Genomic DNA, 4,304 nt, shown 5'->3' on the forward strand with positions numbered 1-4,304 from the left:
AGTACTTCACATCGTGAAAAAACTTTTTCTTTTGATGATATGTCTTATCAATCAACATCAAACCACAAGTTAAAAAGTTAGCAATATCAGGAAACCAAGGGGTATTATGGACATGATTTACCTTCAATATGTCTTCATGTGGAAACGTCTCTTGAATTGGTATAAGAGGAGAGTTCCCTTCTTGCGGCTCCAATCTGGACAAGTGGTCTGATACTTGGTTTTCCACTCCCTTTCGATCTTAAATTTCTCGATCGAACTCTTGAAGTAGAAGTACCCATCGGATCAGTCTCGGCTTAGCGTCTTTCTTGGCAAGTAAATACTTAATTTTTGAGTGGTTCGTATAAACAATCACTTTGGTACCTACAAGATAAGATCAAAACTTGTCAAAAGCAAACACAATAGCAAGTAACTCTTTTTCTGTTACCGTGTAATTCAGTTGAGCTCCTTTCAGATTCCGACTCGCATAGTAGATGGGATGAAAAACTTTGTTCCTTCGCTGACTCATGATAGCTTTGATCACGAAGCCACTTGCGCCACACATCAATTCAAATGGCAAATCCTAGTCTGGTGTGACTATTATAGGTGCCGAGATTAACTGACTCTTCAAATCGTTGAAAGCTCTTAAGCACTCCTCATCAAATTTAAATGTCGTGTCCTTCTCCAATAATTTGCATAAGGGTTTAGCAACTTTGGAGAAGTCCTTGATGAATCTTCGATAGAAACCGACGTGGCCCAAAAAGCTCCTAACACCCTTTATAGATATTGGAGGTGGGAGTTTCTCAATAACATCTACCTTTACTTTATCTACCTCGAATTCATGTCTTGTTATTCGATGCCCTAAAACAATACCTTCTCGTACCATGAAATGGCATTTTTCCTAGTTAAGTACAAGGTTTGTTTCTTCGCATCACCTTAGTACCTTGGCCAGATTGGCTAGGAATCATCATATGTATCTCCGAATACTGAAAAATAATCCATAAAAACTTCCAAATATTTCTTAACCATGTTAGTAAAAATAGACATCATACATCTTTGAAATGTAGCAGGTGCATTACATAAACCAAATGGAATGCGACTAAATGCAAATGTACCGTACTGGTAGGTGAATGTTGTCTTGTGCTGACCTTTTGGTGCTACTGTAATCTAATTATACCCCGAGTATCCATCGAGAAAATAGTAATAGTCTCGCCTTACGAGTCTATCCAGCATCTGGTTCAAAAATGGCAAAGGAAAGTGATCTTTCCTAGTTGCCTTGTTCAGCTTCCAGTAATCGATGCAAATTCTCCATCCCATAACTATTCTAGTCGGTATCAACTCGTTATTCTCATTTTCAATGACGGTGATACCTCCTTTATTTGGCACACACTGGACCAGACTTACCCATGAACTATCTAAGATGGGGTAAATTATACCCGGATCTAACCACTTGATGATTTCTTTCATGACTATGTCCTTCATGATGGGGTTCAGTCTTCGTTGTCCATCAATCGTCCCTTTTTCGCCATCTTCTAAGATAATCTTGTGCATGCATACAGATGGACTAATTCTGCGAATATCGGCTATGGTCCATCTGATAGCCTTCTTGAATTGTTTCAACACCAGGATGAGTTTCTCTTCTTGCTTAGTAGTTAATTCTACTGAAATAATCACAGGCAGAGTAGAAGAGTTATCTAAATAAACATATTTCAAATGTGAGGAAAGTACCTTCAATTCTAATTTAGGTGGCTCCTTGATTGACGCTTTTGGTTGGGCATAATCCCTTTTCTCTAACTCCAAAGATTCAAAGTGGGATTGCGAATTAAATCCCCTTTGATTAGCTTCTAACAAAGCTAAGTATTCATCCTACTCTTCATCATTTGGAGGATCTGACGTCAAATTTTTTTCCAATGGGTCCTCAACATAATTGAGTTCCTTCTCCATGATTAAATCCTCTAAATCTGACACTGTATAAAAATCATCAATTGTGTAAGGAAATCGCATGGACTTAAAAACGTTAAATGTTAGCTGATCATCCTGAACACGCATAATAAGCTTGCCCTTCGGCACATCAATAAGGGTCCTTCCGGATGCTAAGAATGGTCTTCCTAGGATGATTGGCTCCTCTTTCTCTGCTTCAAAGTCTAGAATCACAAATTTAGCAGGAAAGATAAATTTGTCTACACGTACCAATACGTCCTCAACTTTTTCCTTCTGGATGTGCTAAGGATCGATCTGTTAATTGAAGTGTAACCGTAGTAGGTCTAACTTCACCTATCCCCAACTTCCTAAATATTGACATAGGCATCAAGTTGATACTCAAACCCAAGTCACATAGTGTCTTACCACAATATGTTGCTCTAGTATTGCAAGGTATGGTAAAACATCTAGGTTCCTTCAATTTTGGGGGTAGTTTGTCTTGAAGATATGCGCTGTATTCCTTCGTTAGGGCTACCGTCTCAAATTCTCCAAGCCTTCATTTTTAGACAAGATATTCTTCATGAATTTGACATAGTTCGGCATTTATTCAAGTGATTCAACCAACGGGATGTTGATATGAAGTTGCTTAAGTACGTCTAGGAACTTCTTAAATTGAATTTCCTGTTTCTCCTTCTAAAGTCTTTGAGGGTAGGGTGGTGGAGGTTTCTTTACTAGAACTGGTTGATTCGTTTTCTATGGAAATTTTGCATCTGACGGAGTTATTAGTTTATCAGAATTAGTTGGTTCAGAAGTTACCTTGTCAGATTTTGCAGATTCAATTTTCAGTGAAACTGGAATTTCAACACTCGGTTGAACTTCCTCTGAGTCTTGAGCATCAGCTGGCTCCATCTCAACTTCGACGAAATTAGGCTCTAAAGTCTTTCCGCTCCTTAATGTTAACGCTTTACAATGCTCCTACCCTGGATTCCTCATATTCTCCGTATCACTAGGTAAAGCACCTTGTGGTCGATTTTTGAGTTCAGTTGCAAGCTGGCCCATTTGATTCTCCAAATTCCGTAGAAAGGCATCATTTTTCGCCATGTATGCCTTCAATAGATTCTCTAGACTATTGGATGGTTCAGCTTGGGTTGCTTTCTGAGCTTGTTGGGAAAAACTAGGTAGCTAGGTCGATCTAGGTTGGACATAATTGTTACTGGTTCCTGCCCCTTGGTTACTCCAGAAAAAATTCAGGTGGCTTCGCCATGATGGGTTATAGAAATTGGATTGCAACCCTTGCCTTCCTTGATTTTTGTTCTAGTTACCCATATAATACACAGATTTTGGGTTCGATGGACATTCTTCGAGCAAATGTCCTTCCCCACAATAAACATATGCTACATTTTCAAATTGATTCAGTAGTTGTACTGTAAAACTATTACACCCATTAGTAGTAAGATTTTTTAACATTAAAGATATTGATGATACTAGAGATGTGAGTGAAGTAAGAGCATCTGCTTCATGTATTCCAGCGACTCGTCTTCCTGACGCTGTTTGATTGGTTGGGCATTGATAATTGTTGCTGGCAATCCTCTCAATGATTTTATAAGCCTCATTATAAGACTTAGAAAAGAGAGCACAATTAACATATGCGTCCACTACCATCTTCGTGTGAGCATTGAGACCATTATAAATTGTCTCAAGTTGTATGCAATGTGGGATTCTGTGATGAGGGCACTTCCGTAATAATTCTTTGTACCTTTCTCATGCCTAATACAATGACTCATCAGTCATTTGTTGGAAAGCAGTGATCTCGTTCCTCAACTTAGCATTCTTGCTAGGCGAGAAATACTTCATAAAAAAATTTTCTACTAACTCTTGCCACGTTGAAATTGAGTTTTGTGGTAATGAGATCAACTAAGCTCGAGCTCTGTCCCTTAGTGAATATGGGAACAACTTCAATCGTAATGCATCTTCAGGTGCTTTGGCTAACTTGAAAGCATCTCTCACCTCCACAAACAGTCTTAAGTGTAGGTGAGGATCTCCGTGAGGCATTCCACTGAATTACCCCAAAGCATCTGGAACATGACTGGCTTCAACTCGAACTGTTGTGCCTCAATTTTGGGTCTCCTAATACTCAAATTAAGATCATGAAATACTGGCACGGCATACTGTCTCAAAGCTCTATCCCTATCATCAAAAATAAGGATACGATTTTGAGCAAGGTTTGCTCCGTTTCTTTGATTAAAATTTTTGAAGTTCATCTCTTCAGTCGTTCTCTAACTTGCTTGTCTTCTTCGCTGTCAAAAAGTTTGTTCAATCTCAAGCTCTACAGAGAGTAAATCGATGATTAGATCAATACTCATAAACACTTGAAATAATCACAAAAAAATTAACTATGTTAAAATTTG

General features: G+C 38.5%; 1 non-coding gene across 1 annotated transcript; it reads left to right on the top strand.

The window, feature by feature from the left end:
* The first annotated feature begins 3,613 nt into the window (after positions 1–3,613).
* Positions 3,614–3,720, top strand: LOC121214263 (small nucleolar RNA R71). The gene has a single exon (XR_005909847.1). It is a non-coding gene; the product is annotated as a small nucleolar RNA R71 (small nucleolar RNA).
* The last annotated feature ends 584 nt before the right edge of the window (positions 3,721–4,304 follow it).

Source organism: Gossypium hirsutum, chromosome D01 (assembly GCF_007990345.1).
Source record: "Gossypium hirsutum isolate 1008001.06 chromosome D01, Gossypium_hirsutum_v2.1, whole genome shotgun sequence".
Lineage (NCBI taxonomy): Eukaryota > Viridiplantae > Streptophyta > Magnoliopsida > Malvales > Malvaceae > Gossypium > Gossypium hirsutum.